The following is a 21,388-nucleotide window of genomic DNA, read 5'->3' on the forward strand; positions in this document are numbered from 1 at the left end:
ATAGTGTGAGCCCATCTTGGTGACACCTGAGCCTGTGTGCCTCAATCTTATGCTATGTGACCCCCTGGTGTGTACTACCACGCTTGCAAAGTGTTGTCACCACGCAGCCTGGAGAAGGAAACAGTGAACACACCATTTACATTCAAATACCAGAGTCTGTGAATTGAGGATGTTACTTTTCCTTTCAGAATGTTTTTTCAGCTCTAAAATAGGGCCCATCCTTATTTTGTGGTGAGGATTACACTGACTGTAATGTGTGACTGTGCATATGAAAGTGCCTGGTCCTGAGGAGATTGTCCTTGAATGTTGGTGGCAGTAGTGATGCCAGGGCCATGACTGACCAAGAGTATTGATTTTCCTCAGTTTTCAGTGGTGGTTCATTTGCAGTGTCTTTGTGCTCTGATAGGACCCTACACCTGCTTCTTAGTACCCAGAGATGACCTTTTGGAGTTAGAAAATGCAGTATGTGTTCAATAGTACAGCACACCGTGGAAATAAGCTAGTTTCGGTGAAGAGAATTTTTAATGGGAGTTGTAAAATACATAATTCTTTGCAAGTAATGTTGAAATGGTCTATCAGAGTAATCACATCTTTGGTGAAAGCATTGCTGCTTTTCAAGCAAACTTGGTTCCCATGATTTGGGATTAATCCATAGAATGTTCAAAGTTTAGTGTCAGCTGTTTTCAGCAGAAAATGGGGTCTGACAATTTCCTGTGTTCTTTAGAAGTCTTTCAAAGCTTCACAGGAAGAATGAAGACTATTCTTGCCCTGAATGTTTGCCCCATGGGGTGCTGGGTCCAGCCAAGCAGCCTTGTATTTGCAAAGGAGAGTCAAGTGAAAAGGAGACCTTGTTCTGTGCCAGACTCTCAAAGGGTAGCCTGAGACCCCATGGGCCACACAGAACCACTGTTTTAGAGGCAGTGTTTGTGGATCTGCTGAAATTTAGTGCCGCATAGGCTTTCTGAATTCCTCTGGGATTGGGAGAGGGCGTAGTCAACACCTCTGAGAGCAGAAATCTGTGGAAATGTGGCATAAGATGGGGAAATATAAGGAGAATGGTAAGGCATTGCCAGCAAATGCCTTGTTTTTTTTGTTCTCTCTTCATAGTGGAGCCCAGCTTTTCCTAGCCTCCAGGCATGTTGCAAGGAACAGCATTTTCAACCTGAATAGTTACAAGGTAATAGCAGGCCACAGAATCCCCATGGGTGAGAGACTGGCTCTCACTCAAGTATGGATGACTGATCTAACTTGATCTAACAAGTGTTTACAACTTTTCTTCCTCTTACTCCTTTGTGTTTAAATTTCACCGGTCTCTGTCCTATTTAAATATATGCTTTGCTCAGTTCCAGGCACAGAAAAGTTTCTGTACTTTGGGTAACCAGTAATTCAAGCAACTTGGTGAAGATCCTTGTCAGAATGGGAGCCATGACACAGATCCAGGTGTTAATGTGAGCTCTTCCCCCTGTATTTCGGAAGTTAAGGAACATATGTTTTGTCTGATTGAAAGTGGGGGAAGCTGCCAATTTGTTCCCTAGGGATAAATCTCATAATCTTGTGGCTATGCAAATCTATGGCTTAACTTGGTTTACTTTAAAGAAAAAAACCTAATGTAATATTTCAGGAACACAGTTCTTTGACTCAGATATTAAAATCCTCCTTAGACGTGGTTGCTAAGTAGAGATACTAGGAACCCAAATTGTTATTTCTGGAACTTCTACTTCATCAGTGCCTAATTAGATCCTATCCCTCAGTCAGGTGCCTGGAATGTGCAGTAGAGGCCACTGATGCAAGTTCATCTTCTGTGATCTCTTCAGATGGGACTGGCCTGGTTACACCTCAAGTCCTGAAATGAAGTTATTTTTTTTCTCCAACTTGTACTAGGAGAACTGATAAACTCATTCTACCAAATGTGAATATTCAGCAGTATTCAAACGGGGAAGACTGTTTATCAAGGGAGAGAACTCACTTGAAAATCTGAGGGGAGGGACTCTTAGTGGAGAAAGTGCAGCAACCATCTGAGAGCTTTACTAGGGCTGGGGGACCTGATTCCAAGATCTGTCACTCAGATCACCTGCACGTTGCTGCCTGAGACCTCAGTCCCTCCCTTGCCCCATGGACCTTTCCACTGGGCTGCTTCAGTGTCCTGATAACCATGGCTGGCCTCCCAGAGCCAGTGACCCAAGAGAGAGCAAGGCGCAAGCCATAATGCATTTTATGACCTAACTTTGGGTGTCACACAATGTGATTTTTTGCAACATGCTATTTATTCCTGATATAGCTCAATCCTGGTCAGCAAGGGAGACTGCTGTACAGGAGCTATAGTACTGAACACTGCTACCACATTTTATTTATTTTCTGGTCAATGGTTTTTCCATTTTACAAATAATGCTGCAGTACATATTTTGGTATGTATCTTTTTGTCCAGACATATAAAGCTCATGCAGATTTGTGTATCAATATGGAACAACACCAGCAAACCTGTGATTTTTAGCTGTTAAGGAGTCAGGGAGCCATCATGCAAAATGTCTTATCCCTCCCCACTTCCTACTCAGACCAGATGTCCCCACAGCCTCATACATGGCCTCAGTTAACTCTAGACTTATGTCTTTACAGTGTCATGGTCAGAGAAGAAAGCAGGATCTCTCTCCTTGGAGTTTGAAAAACCTCAGGGAAGAATTGCAACAGGCCCAGTGTGGTGAGTGGTATAGGCATAGCTACTGAGAGAGCCACTGTGAGCTAGGCAACAGTCCTGCTCCCCTGCAAAACTGCACCCTAGGGATTGTGTGTATATGTACCAATTCTACAGCCAAATTGGACTATTGAAAGATTTCAGTTTATTATCACCCACACTCACTACTGTGGTCCTAAAGGTGGACCATCCCAGGGCTTAGCCTGTGTTGGCTATTGTAAAGCTTTGCCAGGCCTGCAGCCCTCTTCTCCACATCCCAAGAGCCCTTGAGCTTTTTTCTACCCCTTTCCCTCCCTCCTTGCTGCCTACCTTGGATGTGAGTTGACACTGGTCCCTATTTCATGGGTCATGACAGATGCGAAGCTCATACAATGCCAGCATCACCAACCCAGGGCTGTCATCCCACTGATAGCCCCAATAGGTTGTCATGCTCGCTCTCCATTTGTAGATTTCTAATCTTTTTTCTTCTGACTTTCAATTCTGACATAAATTAAAATGTCTAAAAGGTTGCCCAAAATGTATTCTTTTCTGAATCATTTTTGAGTCATTTGCTCCCCTCTTCCCTTAACATTAAGTACTTAGATGTGTCCTACAAACAAGAAAATTATCATATAATAACAGTACAGTAATCAAAAATTGATGAAATTAAATGAAACAGTAATAAAACTTAAAAACATTACAGATTTTTATTACCTTCAACTATATGGTTATGAATTAGTATTTATATACATTGCATTTTGCATTATGGACCAAAATCCCCAATTCAGGCTGTTGTGCCTTAATTTTCTTCAAATATATTTAAAAGAAATCATCTTAGAATCCCTGGGCATGAATCCCTTCAATACCAATAAATCTTGTGAGTCGATTGGATTGAATCAGTGGCAGTGTTGATGCCAGTCTAGTGTCCAGGTGCCCTGTTCATCTTTCTCCTTTGTAGGGCAGACTCATTCTTTGCCACTAATTTGTTGAGTCATTCATTCATTCATTCATTCAATCTGACCACCTTTGAGCACCGGTCTCATCCACAGAACAGCGGGAGGGAGTTGTGGTGTGGGAGCTGGTTACATGTGTCAGGTCTGTGCAGGCCACATGCCTCAGAGAAACTACCCCAAAGCATCCTAAGGGGACACTTGGTGCAGGGCCACAGTCAGAAAATTGGGTGTGGTCAACGTACTCTAGTTTGAGGGTGCATACTGAATGATGCATCAAGTTGCCCTCTCCTGTGTCCCAGGTGGCACTAGGCCCTCCTTGTCCCTAGGGTGTCAACTGCTGCCCACAGAAACTCCGGCTAGCTGATGGGTGAGACCAGAATCCCGCTGTTAACCCCCAGGGTTCTGAGGTAAATTTGCTGGAGGAAGTGGCCCCAGGCCAGCCCACGTCTGTGCAGATATAGGGGGCTCCCCTGCTCCCCTTGGTGACCAGAGTTCAGCTGCCCACACAACTCTGCACTCATCCATCCCCATCCTTCTGGGGTCCCCTTTCTCTTGGGGTCAAGTGTGACTGGAATCTGCGGGACATCTGCCTTACTCCCAGGGGACCACCTCTCCAGCATTTTGGGTACTGGAGGAAGGTGGCAGCATCCCCTCTATAGGCAGGTCCCCGACCAGGGGACTTCCCCCGGGTAGGCTGCCCACGGGTTCCAGCCCAGCAATAGTAAGATTTTATTTTGTTGAGAAATGCTTCAGGGCCTATTCTTTTTATTTAGGAAGAGTTTTAAAAATATTACAGAAGTCACTTTAAACTGGAAACAGCATCACAACCAAACATGAAAGCATTTACAGTTTGGCAGTTTCTCAAAAGGATAAACATAGAATTACCATATGACCTAGCAATTCCACTTCTGGCATTTCCCCAAAAGTAGTGAAAGAAGGAACTTAAACAGATATTTGCACACCGTGTTCATTTTGTCGCTATTCACAGAGTCAAAAGGTAAAGGCACCCCAAGTTCCATTGAGAGGATGAAAGGATAAAATATTCTGTATCCATGCAAGAGGAAATTATTCAGCCTTAAAAAGGGAGGACATCTGACACATACTAAGTGTAAAGTTAGACACAAAGGACAGATGTGTTATAATTTATATGAAATATCTGGAATAGGCACATAGAGACAGGAGATTAAAGGTGACCAAGGTCTAGGAGGAGGGGAAACAGGCAGTTGTTATTTAATGATTGCAGAGTTTCTGTTTGGGATGTTGAAAATTTTTGAAAGTAGATGATGTTGATGGCGGCACTATTGTATGAATGTAATTAATGTTACATTAATTGTACACTTAAAATGGTTAAAATAGCAACTTTTATGCTATATACATTTTATATTTTTTAAAATAGTAAAAAAGAAGAATGAAAAAAGGAAAAGAAAACATTGAGTCTACCTCTCTAGCCACCCAGTTCCCTGAGGCCAGGGGCAGTCAGCAACTTAACTGGAGTCTGGCATCATGGGAAAGCTTGAGTCCTCAATGTTGTACTTACAGTTTTAAATTTGAATTACAGGCTGGGGAGTTCATCTCCAGCCTCTTCAAATCTTTATCTCACCCTGCCCAGCCTACCTGGTGACTGGTTTTCTCCCAGTAATTCCCACTCCCTCTTTGGAAGCCTGCCCATCAAGGAGAGAAGGTTCCCAGGAAGGGCCAGGAAAGAGGGAGGAAGGAAACTTCAACTTGCAACATGCAATTAGCTGTCGGGGTGAACGGCAGGCAGCCAGAGAGCCCAGTGGAACACTTAAGAGGGAGAGGCTGGCCTGGGAGGAGCGGAGTCTGCCTACAGGGAAGGATGGTCATTCAAGCAGTGCCCATTTTGCAATGATCAAGGACATCAGCTCCCTGGTGCTATGGAGAAGGAAACAGGCCTCTCCTTGGAGAGGTGAAAAGTGAGGCAGTGACCACACGACATCCTCTATGGATGGGGGAACCTCTCTGGAAAAAGGGTTTGACAGGCATGCGTGTGTGCCTCCTGGAGTGGTGCCAGCCAGCACAGGGTGGGCCTTCATGGGCTGATTTTGGCCACTTAAAAACCTATTCACATTTCCTGGCAGGTGGGCTTCCCCATCCTGATGTCCCTGATCACCTCTCTGAAGAGGATCAAGTGGAAGGGGGCAAGTGTGGGCCAGGACTCCGCCTTGTGAGAGCTGGGAACACAACTCCCAGTGGGCACCAGAGGGCAGCACTGCCCCAGAGTCAGGCTCTTTCCAGAGGAACCCTTGCTGATTTCAGCAACTGTGGTGGCAGTAAATTCCTGGAGCTATAATAACAGATTTTGTTTTGTTTTTTAATTTTAAAAAGTAAAATGTGTTTTAAGGGCTATGAACTTGGCAAAGGTTCTTATAGCAGCAAATGGAAAAACTTGGTCTGAGGAAAAAGCATGAAAACAGGTTTTGCATTCCAGCTCTCTAAAGAGAAAAAGTCTTTCAGCTTCTCTTTGCCTCAGTTTCTCCATATGTCAGGCTGGAACAATCTTTTTCCCACCTTGAGCTCGAGGAATTCTTGTGCTAAAAGGGTCAATTGATGTGAAACACATTCCCCAAGTTCAAGGCAGTTGACCAAGAGTCATGGGGACATTCCTGCAATGAAGAAAGGTGCTAGTGTTGTCCCTTTAACAAATGGACTCTGAGTCTGTGGCGTTAATGTGTTACACAAGGAAACAGCAGATGACTGATGCTTTCTGCTTCTGAAAGGGACCAGGGATGAGCCAGAAGAGCAACAAACTAATTTGGTCTGACACATTCAGAACTGGCCTATCGAAGACCTCACAGCATCTGGAGGTCTCTCTTAGTGTGTGTGTGGCAGGGGCAGTCTTTGGTGTCCATTGTTGGATGCCAATTCCAGGACCTTCCCTCTGCTAGCCAATCCTATCACTACAGAGCAACAATTCCCTGAAAGCAAGAGGAGGAAGAAGTAGTGGCTGAATTTCCTGCCCCCTTTTTCTGAAGGAGCAAGGCTCTGGTCATCTCCAGGAAAACAGAGAGACCAGTGAAAGACAAGATTCCACAAGATGAATTTCAGGAGCTTTGGCAGAACCAGTTTTGAACAAATCTCCTGGAGGGACAGGCAGAATGTGCAAGAATAATCCAGCAAGACCAAGTTTGCTTGCTTAGCTTTATTTTTTTTTTTAATTAATTTGTTTGTTTGTTTTGTTTATACATGCACTGGGTACAGTCAGAAGCGCGGGAGGGTGAGAGAATTCACCAGAGCCAGAGCGGGGAGCAGAGCAGGCAGAAGGACCAAAGTACACTGCTGAGGGGAGCAGCGGGCGGCAGGAGAGGTCTGCGTGCCATGTGGGACCCTCCTCCGGTGGCCAGGGAGCAGCCGGGGATTGAACCGGCGCTGCAGAGGCCGCGGGCAGCTTCGCAACCCAGCGCTCAACCGCTGCGCCACCGGGGAGCCCTGCTTGCTTAGCTTTAAGCAAAGGAAGGTGTTACAGATGGTATGTGGTTCTCTAAAAGGCAGTAGGTTATAAGTCTTCAGCCCAAATCTCATGTGCCAGTTCTGCCTCTACCACTTGACTTTGAGCAAGTTTTCTTCCTTTCTTCTTTTTGAAACTTGACATATTAATGGTGAAGTTCAAATTGTCTTAGTTTTAAAATATTAAACTGATGCTAAAGTTCATGTGTAAAAATAAACAGATAAAAGATATTATACTAAGTGCTAATAGTATTCTATCTAGCAGGCTCCAAAGTAGCTTGGTCCTAATACAAATAGGTAACTAGGATACTATAGAGTCCAGAACTAGGTCCAAATTGAACATATGATAAATGTGACATTTCTTTTGGGGGTTGTGGGGAGGAATAAATGTTTTGTTTTGTTAGTGTGAACTTTCTTTTTCCTCATGGGCACTGGAATTAGCAAAGTCGTATGAAGTTGCCAAGATGTTTGTTATCTGCCAGTGTTTCTGACTTGGGGATTGGTCCAATAGTTTTCTACCTCTTGGGCAAATGCTGTAAAGGTGGTAAAAGGCTTCTTTCATTTATGAGTCAGGCGCTTTTCAGACCAGTGTTGATGTGCTGGGTCCCTGGGTGACTGTGTGCCGGTCCTTTAAGGGCAAGCTTAAGGACTGGTAGTTCTTTAGATTCCCCTGGATGCCCCCCACACCCCGCAATATCGGGACTCTGGGGACTTGTCTCTATGTACAGAATCATTGAAAGCTGTGTGCCTGACCCAGGGCAGTGTTCTTCCCTGCTCCCCAGGGAAAAGTTTTGCTCCTTCAGAATCTTTCCCAGCTGTAAATCCCCATACCTGGCTCCTCCTCAAAGAGAGCTTATCACTGTCTTCCCTGCTCTTCTTTGGGCTGTCCTTTTATCCTTTGTTGTGAGATCTGTTTGTTCAGTTTTCATGTCTCCTTCCTTATAAATTATACCATATGTAGTTTAGATTTGTAGAGTCCATGAGGGGAGGTAAGTTTGGGTTCCTCCTATTCTGTTGTCTGAAACTCATTCCCCCACCTTTCCTTCACAGTCGCAGTCCTCAATGGGAGAATGGAGACAGTTAGTTCTCTCACAGCTTCATTATGAAGGCTAAATGAGATTGCTTCTGTCAAGTGCCTAGCAGAGCATCTAGAATGCAGTAAGACCTCAATATCAGTGTAGCGGATCTTAAGATGCATTATCCAGGTGTGTCAAATGTAACCATAAGGATCCTTATAAGTGAAAGAGGGAGGCAGGAGAGTCAGGGCCAGAAAAAGAAATATGATGATGAAAACAGAAGTCAGTGTTGAGGAGCCATAGGTCAAAGAATGGAGTCACCTTCCAGAAACTGGAGCAGACAAGGAAACAGAAGGAAAGTGACCCTGCAACACCAGGGTCTGGATTTTAACCCAGAGTTGCAGTCCTGACATAATCTTCAGAACTGTAACTTGTGCTATTTTAAGCTACCAATTTTTTTATGTTGTTATTTGTTATAGCAGCAAAAGGAAACTAATACAGGTAGTGAATATAGATTTGCCTGTAAAGTTAGTATTTTTCCTGTTGCAATTTTAAATACATGTGGAAAGATACTTTCAGACCATGCACATATTCTATTTCTTATACTTCTGCTCACTAAATGTAGCCATCTATTGATGATTTTTGCCAGCACCAATTATTATTATGTTGTTTGCCACATAGTGATTTTCTATTGTCATCATTCTGCCTATATTTATTAATTGGAATTCTACTAAAGTATCTGAAAGACTCATTTAAAAAAAATAGTACTCTTATTATTACTCTTATTATTACTCTTATTACTCTTATTATAGCTAAAAAATTAAAACTAATTCCTTCATGACATGAAATCCCAGTGTTCAAATCTGTGTATTGTTCTGATAAAATTTTTTGTTTGAAGGTTTGTTTTAGTAGGTCTTTTATAGATAAGGCTGATACACTTCACTTGATTAATATGACTCTTAATTCCTTTAATCAATAGGTTTATTCTTTTTCCCCTTGCTCTTTATTTGTTGAGGAATTAAGATATGTTCTATAGAAGTTCTCACATCCATCCCATGGTAGTGTTTGACTTGTTCCTAGTTCCCTAGTATCTAAGGATTCAGTCAGATACCAGTTCAATTTTTGGCAAAAATTCTTCATAAACAGTGTCGCATGGTCACAATTACATCATACCCATTGCAAATAATTGTCTAATGTTGCTCTCTTTGTGATAATAAGTATGATCAGGGGGTTCGGGTGTTTTCAGCTTGACCCTTCTATAAAATTCTACTATCTACATTTGCTCAGTGGTTTTACTAGCCTTTGAGACTCATTGACTAAATTCTTTTGCAACAGAATGATTTTATTTATTTAATTATTTTTAGAAGAGCATGTGTATCAATAGGTGAATCAGTCAGAAAACTAATGGAGAGATTTAAACAAATAAAAGATGAATTTTTTTCACTCAATAGTTCTCACTCAATTTTGGAGAGAGCTAAGTAGGTAACCTTATGTAGGTAGCCTAAGGACCATAGATTATGAAGACTCATCACAGTTTTTGGTCCAGAGACCAACTTGCCTAAGGCAGGGTTTTATGGACTGGACTTAGTGGACTGAGGGGTGGATAGGGGCAGTGGCATCCTGAGACAGAGGCCAGTCAAGACAAGGCTGGGACTGTCCACACAGAACAATTTAGACCAAGGATATTTGCTATATGAATATTAAAAACAAGCATTTGTATTTGTTTTACAAAAAGGTAAGGTAACAAGTTATAAAGTCTAGCAATTCTTTGCTGTTATTATTTTAAATACATGAATCAATTAAGAATAGTATGTGCTCTTGCATAATAATATGAATATGCTTAATACCACTGAACTATTTAAAATGATTATGCAGGTCCTGCCTTGCTCAGGACACTTCTATGTGTTCCATGGAATCTGTTCAGGGATTGCATCCTGCACAGAACCATGATTCCTGGAACATGCTTCCTTCCCAGCCCCAAGGCCCTGGCTCATACCATCCATCTGCCTGGAAAATTCCATCTCCTTTCACCATGTCCAACTACAGAATCCCAATTTTAAGACCCAATTTCAATGTCAACTTGTCACTCAAACTCTTTTATTTAATAATGTCAACTAGAAAAATATAATACAATAAAATAATTGAATAAAAAAAGATTATGATGGTAAATTATATATGTTTTGTCGCAATTAAAAATAATTTTAAAATAGGGTTAAAAAAACTCAGAAAGAAATTTATAATTAGACAAAGGGTCAGGGTACCAGGGGAAAAAAGAGGTACAATATCTGACAAGGGACATATTTAGACCCCTTTTGAGACAACAGCAAATCAAAGAAAGGGCCATTGAAATAGCCCTGACCTTTCACATACAAGACTAAGATCTAAATCATGATTTTGCATTTAATCTGTGAACTTAAACTAATTACCATAACCTTTATAACCTTTAGTAACCTCCTCTAGAAAGGAAATAATAGGACCAGCTTTGCCTGCTTTGCAGGGATGATGCAAAGACCAAACCAGAGCATAAAATCAAATAAATAATAAGCTCTGAATTTTCCCCATTTGGTAAGCTTTATAGTCCTAAAAGCCAAGCAGGTTCACTGTGCTGCTAAATTAAGCTCTGGCTTATGAGCTTGAAAACATTAAGTCCCAGCTCTGATCCAAACTGTGCTGTGGGATTTCATCTTGGACACAGGCATTTTATATCAAACCATGGGGAGAGAGATGCAGCATGCAAGAAACAGCATCTGTCTACCTATTTCCTTTTTTCTCCAACTTCCAAGTATACAACAAAGCCATTGCCACACACTATCTCATTCTATTATAGGAGGTCATGTCAGCAGTAGCTGCTCCACAGTACATTTGATAAATTGATATTTAATAGTTTTTATTTCTTTTAAGGGTCTTATAATGGAAAAACTAGATAAAGGTAGAAGAGATTGCAAGTTTGGTTCCAGACCACCTCAATAAAATGAAAAGTACAGTAAAGTGAGTCTCATAGGTTTTTTTTTTTTGTTTCCCTATGCATATAAAAATGACGCTTAAACTACATGGTAGTCTAAGCAACAAGTATGCAATAGCATTATGTCTACAAAAAGGAATTGTACATACTCTAATAAAATGTGATACAAAGACACAAAGTGAACACATGCTGTAGAAAAGACTTGCTTAATAAAAAGTTGGCATAAACCTTGAATTTGTAAAAAACACAATATCTGCCAGGTACAATAAAGTAAAGCACAGCAAAGCAAGGTATGCCTGTATGTGTACCAAAAAGGAAGGAAGAGAAAGGGAAGGGAAGGGGAGGGGAGGGGGGGGAGGGGAGGGGAGGGGAGGGGAGGGGGAAAGGGGAGGGGAGGGGTGTGTGTCTCTTTTGGATTTGCAGTTCAAGAACGTGAGCTCCACTGCCACCAGGCCTGATATCAAGGATTCCATACTCAAATCATGGCATGTAACTTCAAACATGATGAACTCTCTTGACCCTACACAGGACAGATGATAACTGGTTACTTGGCAGTTAGTCATCTGTTTAGGGATGATTACTTTTCTGCCCTCCTTCCATCTCCTTTTTTCAGCCAGTTCTCTCAGATAACATCTATTAAAGTGGAGAAAGGAAGAAAAGATGAAAAATCATGTAAATGTTACAAGTGTTATCTCCAGCAAGGGTTAGATAAGAGAATTGAAATCACTGGATACTATCTGCAAATGTCAATTACATATATTATTCAGATTCCCCATTATGACAGAAAATGCTGCATTAGCTCCAGTCTTTAATCTTGGCAATCTAGAAGGATAATGTTTCTCACAGCATGGCCAGGGATGGTTAATGGTCTAGGGGCATGAGCCAGGAGTTTGTCTATTGCAATATTTATGATTATGCCTTAGTTTTGTTTTGGTTTCAAATTAATAATTCATTCACTCCTCATTGCTTGACTGGACATGGCCAATTCTCCACTGCTCAGCTCACACACAAGTATCTGTTCCAGAGGGCTTCCAGGGCTGCTTCTGCACAGTCAGTGGTTCCCAGGAGACTCAAAGACTCCCAGACTCTCTGCCCTTGGATATCTGGTTTGAGGCTTAGCTTCAGTGACTGGTTTGGATTTTCTGTAATTTATGGATGTATTATTTGGTTCTTTGGGCTTGGCACTGTGTATTTTTATGGTTTCTACAATGGGAGTTGTGAAATTTTTCTCCATCCTCCTGGTTCCATGGGTTCCTTACATACTCAACTAAATTTCCACCTCATCCGCTTTCCCCACCAGCTGGTGGGCAAGGGTTCATGATGTATTTATGAGAAAACAGATGTCATCTCACTAGTACCTCGTGAAGAACTGTGTCTGGCAGCTCCTCATTGGTAGGATGTGGTATGTTTATTCCCTATAGTATTACCCAGATAATAACTGGTGTCTCGAATCTCTTGAGATATAGATAAGCTTGATTCCTATCTGTTCCCATTAACTGTAGAAATCAAAAGACTTGGCAAGATTTTTCTGAATTCCAATGGGATTTTTCATCATCAATTTCCGACTGATGATGAAAGTTTTTGCCAAGTTTTCTTCGGTTCCAGCATCTTGTAACTGTCCTTCATTTCTGCTGTCCCTCTGAACCAAACCAGGGATAGCACTTTCTCCTATTTCCTCATAAAATGGCACACATTAGAGTCCTGCTAACATAATGGTGGACAAAGGGTCATAGGGAGTAGACCTTCTGCTGTAGCCATTTGAAATCTGCAGCGCCCCAGCACACTGGCCTGTATTGTCTTGCTGACTCCTTACTCTCTTACTCTTCACAATTCTTTCCTCTTTTTAGCAAAAAAGCAATCCTCCTCCCTTGCAGGGACAAATGGCCAACACTTACAATAGCTTTACACACGTAAAAAAATACTTTCCACATATATCTGTAGATCCTCACTTTCTGACCCCAACAGAAACAGCTTTTCAGTGAGGAAGCTGAGTACTTAACAAGCCCAACTGCTTTGGAAAATGTAAATCTGATCATGTTCCCCTCCTCCTTCTCCTACCCCATCTAAAACACCTCACAAGCTCCCACCCCACAGTATAATGTCTGCATCTCCAGCACGCCAGTTCTTTGCCTCCTTCCCAGCCTGCCTTCTCCCACTGCTTCAGGGTGTCCTGGGCTCCAACCATAGTGAACCCCTTGCAGTTACCCAAACATTCTCTGAGTCTCTGCAGAGATGCATACATATTGGAATGCAGTTCTCCCCTTTCTCTACATGGTAAATTTCCATTTTACCTTCAGTACTCCTCTGCAGCCTCCCTTCCCTTTGATGTCTTCGTCCACTCAGGTAGAAAGAACTAGGTGACTGTGGACAAGTTACACTCTGGATATATGGGGTTGCTCTTCAGTAAGATGGGAATAACTGAGTTACCTTGAGAAAATTATGTGTGCAAAGCACAGAGTGACCCACTCTCTGGGTTAGTTATTCTTTTTGTAGTTTGTATAACCAACCTGTCATTCAAACACCATTGCTGGAAGAATCCGCCTTCTTCCCACACTTGCGAAATGCCACCTGTTCAGAGCCATTCATTAGGTTCCCAAGTGCACTGTGTTTGCTTCTGGACTCACTCTTGCAGGAGTCTGTTGTAGGCCAGCTCCTTGTCACTATACCTGAGCTTTGCTCACTTCTGCCTGGGAAGTCTCCTGCCCCTCCAACACAGAGAAATCTGGCCTTAGTAACTCCCTCTCTCTACCTTAGGTCTCCTCCAGTGCCCACAGCACAGTCAACATAGCCACCTGCTGTCTCACACCCATTCATAAGTTTTCTTGAGAAGGCAGGATCTTTTGTACAGTTCAAACTTTAAATTAAAACAGACTGCACTTCTGTCTCAGTTCTGCCGTCTACGAATTCGTTTTCATACTCTCTCTGAGGCCTGGTTCCCATCTGTAAAACAGAAACAGCGATGATTGTTACCAGGGCCCAGAGGAGAGGCATGTATACTCTGGCAGACTGCCTAACTCATAGGAACGCCTACATTCATAAGAGCTCAACGCCCACGCCACGAAGCTGTCAGAACTTCTGGTTCCAGATTCATGACAGGCTTGCCCTCCCCAAATAAGATTTGTTGGAAAAACTGGACTATGCCACAAGAAAGTCTTCAGATCTCCAGTCTCATTGAGGACCTTCTCTAGGGAGGGCATCTTCTGCAGGAGGCTCAAACCAGCCAGTAACACGCCCCAACTGAATGCAGCCTTTCTAATTGCTGTTGCTAAATATATCGGACACCCTGTACTGTGCAAGTAGCACATCTTCATCACCATGGCGATCAGGCAACTTCTGTCTCCAAACACATTCCTCTGTAGCACATGTCTACCAGGGATAGAAGGGAGTCAGTGACGTGTGAGTCTGGCAAAGGGGAGTGGTCCCATCCCCCAGCCTATGGTGGTTAGGATTGCATGGCCTGTGCTTTGGCCTTTGACAATATAAGGCAGTTTTTGAAACTCCTCCTCATCAACACCAGACTCACATATTTCATCACCTAAAATTGACTTAGTTAAAAAATCATCCAAGAGAAGGAGACTCTGGTAGTGACAGCTGTGGATCTGGGGGAAGTCACAGGATACAGGATTCTCCAGGGTCATCCAGGAATTGTGAGCTCGGTGGTAATGAAACAAATCCCAGAAACACCCACAGGAATCGCTGGTTGAGGAATGTCCTTTAAAAACAGAATGGAAAAAATCTAAGTGTCTCCGGAGAGCCTCTTCTAAGGAATTTGTAAGGTAAGCAATTTCCCTTCTGGTACCCTAAATATAAGGGCCCTCTAGAGTAGGGGCAGACATAAGGCAGCTTCATGTGGACCACTGGCAGAGGCTGTCTACTTGCAATGACTGTAGCTAATGCCCTCGGTCCATTCTCTTGAGTTTTCCTGCCATTATCACCTTGGCAGTCTCGCTTGCCGCCCCCAGCTTTCATTTGAGTGCCTCTGGAAATGCTGCAAACTTGCTGCTTCCTGCTTTTTACTAAAGCTGCTCCTTCCCAACCCTTCTGATGCTCAAGGTAAAGATACATCACCTGCACCTCACAGCTGTCTTCTGGAGCTGCCTTCGGAGTTTCCATGTGGTTGACTAGGAATCCCGGCTCACAAATTGGAGCTGTTTTCATCCGGCCACCTCGAGGCTCCCATTACTCACAGAGTCAAGGGTTTGAGGATTGCACCTCTTGCCACAGAAGAGTTTCACCTCTTCTTAGGGCACTAGGCTGCTCAAAATGGTGAAAGATAGGGCATCCCCAACACAATTCAAGTGCAGATCTCAATTTTGTCTTATAGGTTTTTAAAAATCCATGTAAGATTTCCTTTGAGAAAAGATTAAAATAATGGGGCAAATCACCACTTTGAACACACACTATTTTTAAAGAACCAGCTACATGGAGGTATAATTTACAGACAGTACAACTCAACTTTTTTTTTAATGTACATTTCTGAGTTTTGATAATCACATACAGTGACAGAACTAACTTCACAACCAAGAGCCACATTATTCTCTTTTCAGGAAATTTCTCCCTATCCCTTGGTCAACCGCAAGTCAACCTCACCCTACCCCCAGCTCCTCGAACACAGATCTTACATCTGTCCCTATAATTTTGCCTTGTCCACAACATTATGTAAATGATATTCAAATAATAACATTTGTGGCCATTTTTAAAAATTAACTTTTCATTTTGAAATAATTGTAGACCCACATACAAAATAATATACATACAAATCCATACCCACATACAAAAACAATAGTGCTGTATTTTTAGTTTCCCACAAACATAACCTTTGCGAAACTCCAGCTCAATGTGACAACCCAGGTGTTGACAAGGAAACAGGATGCAGGACATTGCCTCAGCTCCAGGGTCTCCTGTTGCCATTCCCTGCCCCCTTGTCAGTGGCTGGCAAGCACTAATCTTGGTTCCATTTCTGTCTTTTTTTTCACTTCAACAATCTTACATAAGTGTAACCATTCAATGTGGAATCTTTATGGTTTGACTTTTTTTTTCCCCCTACTCAGTGTAATTCTCTGAATATTCATCTAGATTGTAGGACCACAACCTCTTTTGTGGCATTCTGTTAGAGTGTAGGGACTATTGTCTAAGTTTTTGTCTTGTGGCTATCCCTTTGCTGGTTCTTTACCTAGAGGGAAAATGTGGCATTTGGGGCTGCATTCATTGCTGTTTCAGATAGCTGCCTTCTTCAGCTTCAAGTCTGGGCTCTATAAGACAAAAAGAAAATTTAGGGACCTTGTCACCATGTTATCTGTTGGGTCCCCAGGCAGGTATCCAGTTGGTCTGCCACCTTCTCACCATCTTTCAGAATCTTCTTATGTTTATTTTTTTATGCAGTATCTGGGAAGGAATGGAGGAAAGCATCTCTATTCCATCTTTCCAGAGTAGAAGTCCCAGAATGTGGCCTTTTAAGCCTGCTTTCTTTCATTCAGCACAATGCATTTGGATTATAATTAGATGGGTTTTGACAAAGAAAACAGGTGTGAAAACTGTAGCACAATCATGATATAGGACAATTTCATCACCCCAGACAATTCCCTTTTAAGTATCTGGTTTTTGTTTTTTAAAAAATGCAAGTCTGATTATGTTCCCTATGAGGCCAACTTCCAAGATGAGTCTGAATGGTCCCTACAGCTTGATATTCTCATTCAGAGAACATCCTCCCCTGGGCGTGAACTGGACTTACTAATCAATGAAGCAGAATTGATGATTTTCACTTCTGAGACTAGGTCATAAAGGACTGTGGCTTCCCCCGTGGGCTCTCTCTCTCTCTGAACACTCATTCTGGGATAAGTCAACCATCACTTCATATGGATGACACTTGGAGAGCCCAGTGAAGAGAGCCAGGAGGCAAGGACCTGAAGACTTCAGGCAACAGCCAAGAGTATGATTCTTCTTGGAAGCAGATCCGTCAGAGCCATCAGGGACAACAGTGCCCATCCCCAGCTTGACTGCACCCTAATGAGATTCACTGAGTCGGACCCTCCCAGTCACTGAATCTGAAACCCACTAAGGCCTTTCAGAGACAGAAGCTTCACAAATGTGTGACACAATACATTTTTGCTGTTTGAAGCTATTAAGTGAGAGGGTAATTTAGGGGTTAAGTTACGGGGTAGATCTTTCTTCAATTCTAAGCACTTATCATAATTGCAATGTAATAAGGAGATGTATATTACCTTGTTTAACATGTCTCTTCCAGGAGGATGTAATATCCCTGAGGGCGAGGACTATTTTTGCCTTGTTCACAGCTTTGTCCCCAGTGACTTGCACAAGGCCAGGCCCCTTGTGTGTGTGAAGAATAGATGGAGAGAGGCATGAATTTCCTCTCAAGAAATGTTGTCTGTAGGTCCCAGGAAATTTTCTCATTTCTGAATGGGAAGAAGCAGAGTTCTTTACGAAAAGTGGTAAAATAGGTTTTTTTTTTTTTTTAATGTGATAACTATAGGCAGAAGTGGTGACTCTATGCCTCAGTTGTTGTCTTAGTAGTTCTTCATACAGAATACCCAGCAGATCCTGGGAAGCTTTGTCAAGTTATGGCTCTTGGGCTTCTTCTGGGAGAACTGAGTCACAATCTTGGGTGGAGAAGGGCATCCTCAGTATTTTTTACAGGTGAGGGTGAAAGGACCTCCAGGTAAGGCACTGAGGATCATTGCATGCTTGAAAGAAGCTGCCAGAATTGGAAGTGTGCTTGGTCTTGAGCCTGGCAGGATCATTTAAGAATATACTCCTGGAATTCAGAAGACCTTCAGGGCAGAGTCCCTGGGAATGACAGGATAGTCAAGATTTGGAGGTAAGGGTGAAGTTCTGGTAAGACGGGTGATAGGTCCTGAGCACCCATTGACCCCTGCCCTGGGCTCTGTGTTTTAAGGGACTCTGATCCCTGACTCTGAACATATACCTTGATTCTTGCCAAGCCCCCATTACCCAGGAGTCTTCAGGGCTGAAAGCACCTACTTAACTACAGTCTATGAACCTACCCTGAGACCAGACTCCAGTGACCTGGGATTTTAGAATACCCACCCCAAATGCCCTGAGCCTGTGTCCAGCTCTGTGACGGCTCCTCCCTTGGTCTTCTCTACGGAAGACTATACAGACAACCGGAATCCCAGACCCTAGATTTGTACCTGAGAGGTGATGACCAAGGGTGGCTGTCTGCAAGATGGTGTGCAGAAACTGGGCTCAGTCATCCATATAGGTGCAAACTCATAAGGCCATTTATGGTAAGAGATGGGAGGTGGGAGAAGAAGTGATCAAGAGCTAGGGGACTTGATTTTTGTTTTTGCTTCAATCCACAGTTTCTGAGGGCACAGCTGGCATATGCTTCTGATCTGGATTTTCTAGTCTGCTCTACCCTTGTTGTATTAACTGTCTTCTCCATATCACCCACATCACATTGCCTGCCCATGAGTCTATGTACTCTGTACTTTTCCAGTGGTGCCTCTTCTTTGTCTGCTTCCTGCTCCTCCTTCTAGGCGCAATGGGAATGTCCTCTCCTTAACAAATAGCTCCTGGCCTCCCCAGGTAGAGTCCTTCCCTCTCTACTCCATGTCCCTAAGGCTGTCACTAGTCTGCTGCCCCTGACTTGTCCCCCTCCTTGGCACTTTTCTCTTAGCACTATTGTAGTACTATTTTTTAAGTACTGTCTTTGGAACTATTTTAGTTATAAATGTTCTTTCCAGATCAATGGCTCTCAGATTCTGCTTCCAAAGGATACTGTTGGGGCACAGGAGAAAAATCTCTCACCCCTCTGGATTCTTCTCAGATTGGTTGAGTAATCAAACAGCTTCAGATAGGTTAGCAAAAGAGAAGAACCCATTTAATAATGTGCATGGCAGAGCTACAATGATCATGCAGATCCTGCCACTGTTAAGGAGAAAGGGGTATAAATCTGGAGTTCTGGAGCCTGAGGCACTAAAAGAAGGGAAACTTCACTTGACAAGGAGCAGATGATTTCACCTTTACTCTCAGAATAAAGATGAGATTCTTAGATAAGAAGACATGTTTACAGATAAATCTGCACCTGGATGGTACCTTCCAGAGTACATTCTTCTAGGTCATAAAAGGAAGGAGAGCAGCCATTGCTTCCTTGACTAGGGCAAGAGTAAAAGCTTATGGAGTCACAATATCTTCTCAGATGAGGGAAGAAAAAGACTCAGGCAAGGACAAAAGCTTTTTTCTCAGCCTCTAGGGCTTTCATTGTTCTAAACTCAAAATAATCCACATGACTGAGCAGGACATCTTGAGAAGACAAGTTCTACAAATCTTGGGGTGATCTGTTTAGGCACATTCAATGCTGATGAAGGAGTCCTAAAGTTCCTTGACTTACTACACGGAGTAATGATGGCTATGCCACATAACACAAGGAAATCCTCAGGCAATAGGCAGAATGGACAAAAGCCAAGTTTCTTTTCAAGAAGTTTTATACACCTGGGCCTCCCCAGTGGTGCAGCGGGTTGAGCACAGTGCTGTGAAGCTGTCTGCAGCCTCTGCAGCATGGGTTTGATCCCAGCCGGCCAGCAAGAATCCCACATGGCGCAGCAGACCTCTCCTGTCTCTCCCACTGCTCCCCTCAGCAGTGTGCTTTGGTCAATCTGCCTGTTCTGTTCCTGCTCTGTCTCTGGGGAATCCTCTCACCCCCCACACCTCTGATCTGTACCCCAGCTCTTGTATGCATCAATAAATCTTTAAAAAAAAAGTTTTATACACCTTTGGTAGCAGATCCTACCTACTAGCTGGCAGTAAACGAAGCCCCAAATACAGAGCAAATATGAATTTTAAAAACTTTAAGGAAATATTTAATAATGTATTTTTAATAAGGTGAGAATTACTGCATACTGGAACATGGTCACATTTTCATTTGGTAAAATTATTTATAGTTTATGTTGATAGAATTTACCATACCAATAGGTCATAGCGCTTCAGAATTGAATTAATATATAACATTTGTTGAGTTCTGATATGTTCCAGGCTCGTGCTGTTACAGGGCAGCCCTGATACAAAACGGGGTGCCTGACTGTGCGTCCTCACCCACGCGCTTAAAAGGACTTATCAATACTCTACTGCAGGCACACACGAAAGGTTAATAAAAGGTTTATTTACAAGGGAAGGGCAAATGGGGAAATGTACAACTCAGGGAGAAAAGTGGGTGACAAAGTTTTAAATGCGTCCTACCTGATCCGCCAATCTGGAAGCCCAAATGTCACTCTGAGAGCTGGCCGCAAGCCAGGAGCCGTGAAGCCAGGAGGCGAGCGAGAGAGCGAGCGCCCCAAGGCCCACATGTCTGGTTTTTATACCCAACCTGGCTGCTTAACTCCACCTTCAGGGCCCAGCCACCTTCCCTTTGGTGGTGTTGGGATTTGTCTTTCCCAGTGTCTTGATGGCTTTGGTCTGGAGTGGGGGTGGAGTCCACAAAGCCTGTATGGGATCCGCTCAGAACATCCTTTCCCCCTAACAGTGCTAAAGAAATCATACATATGAGCTATTTTGTCCTTGTAGCGACCCCATAAGATAGGAGCTATGGTCACCTCCCTATATGAAAGAGGAAACTAGGGTTTTGGGAAGGGAGAAAACTTACACTAAGTTTCCTCACTTCCAGGAGTCCTGCCACCTAAACTTGTAATTTTAACATGTAAACAAGAAAGACTCATTCTTTCTTGTTTAAGGAACCTTTGTCCCTTATACCACACTTCCACAGAACTACAAAAGTTTCTGAAAGCTGAACTTTGCTTATGAATCTGAAAAAAGACCTCTCCTTTTGTTATAGCTTTTTTTTTTTTTCTTTTAAGGAATAAAGTTGGTGAATCTGGAAAAGCTGAGACCACATCATGTTAAATGTGAAGCCTCTGTGGATCGCTCCAAGCTATGGACTCAGCACGCTTTTTGCTGTAATGCTCCTAGATAGAGCTCCTTTTCTTCCAGAATCCCACTATGGTCTGCTGTCTCCATTTCTTAACTTGCCTGTGGAGGGCACTTTGGGATTGCTGTAATCTAGTACAATCCATGCTCAATAAACATTGTTTTTCAGAATGAGTGTGTTAAGTAAAGGAAGCTATGACTCAGCATCACTTCTATCAAATTTGCCAAATTTCCTGGGTATAGATTTCTGGGTGACTGCTAGGAAATTCAATCTCTGTGTTCTCTGGGTGGTTAAAAGTTAGGAGATCAGACGGGTCATGTGATAATTTTCCCCTAGTCCATTGGCCTCATCAAGACCTTGGAAGGTGGGGAAGATAAATTTTGCCCACTAAGCTTGCTCTCCGCTGTCTGGTTTCTTCTGAGT

The 21,388-nt window shown here is 42.9% G+C and overlaps 1 long non-coding RNA gene across 1 annotated transcript; it reads left to right on the forward strand.

Annotated features, from left to right (window-relative positions):
* Nucleotides 1-1,454: 1,454 nt before the first annotated feature.
* Nucleotides 1,455-21,147, forward strand: LOC119244423 (uncharacterized). Its single transcript, XR_008550787.1, has 3 exons — nucleotides 1,455-2,405; nucleotides 2,614-2,695; nucleotides 20,895-21,147. It is a non-coding gene; the product is annotated as an uncharacterized LOC119244423 (long non-coding RNA).
* The last annotated feature ends 241 nt before the right edge of the window (nucleotides 21,148-21,388 follow it).

The sequence above is a fragment of the Talpa occidentalis genome, unplaced genomic scaffold (assembly GCF_014898055.3).
Source record: "Talpa occidentalis isolate TD23 unplaced genomic scaffold, MPIMG_talOcc4v2.1, whole genome shotgun sequence".
Taxonomy (NCBI): Eukaryota; Metazoa; Chordata; class Mammalia; order Eulipotyphla; family Talpidae; genus Talpa; species Talpa occidentalis.